Source organism: Fonticula alba (assembly GCF_000388065.1).
Source record: "Fonticula alba strain ATCC 38817 unplaced genomic scaffold supercont2.16, whole genome shotgun sequence".
In the NCBI taxonomy this organism is placed as follows: domain Eukaryota; order Rotosphaerida; family Fonticulaceae; genus Fonticula; species Fonticula alba.
In genome coordinates, this window is record NW_009242986.1 from 285,462 (window position 1) to 285,974 (window position 513).

A 513-nucleotide genomic window follows, 5' to 3' on the forward strand; every position below is an offset into this window, starting at 1 on the left:
ATCCGCGGCCGGTGCTGCACCAGGTGGCGGCGGATCTGGGCTGCGCCCTGCCGCAGGTGGTGAATTCGCTGCGACTGCACGCTGCTCGACAGGGCGTCCGGTTTGTGGCCCCGGACCACATGCGACACGCGGCCGCACGGGCCTTTCAAGTGGAGCAGGCGATGGTGGCACATCCCGGCGCATCCGTCCACGAATTATGTGCTTCTGTCGATGACCTGACGTTTAATCATGTCTACCCCGCCCAGCCCTATATTTGCTTTGAGTAGAGATAAACAGCTTTATGGTTGTGGTTGTGTGGTCTTGCATGCTGTGTCTGGGCGGGAGGAGAGGGGGAGGAGGGGCACTGGGCGTTGCAGGGGCACACAAGTGGCACATTTGGTGGGGACATCGGTGTCTCCGAGCAGCAGCACATTCTCCCCCCCGGGCGCGGGCGGATGCATGGACACATGCGGAGGGGGCAGGCTGTGTGTGTGTGTGTGTGTGTGTGTGTGTGTGTGTGTGTGTGTGTGTGTG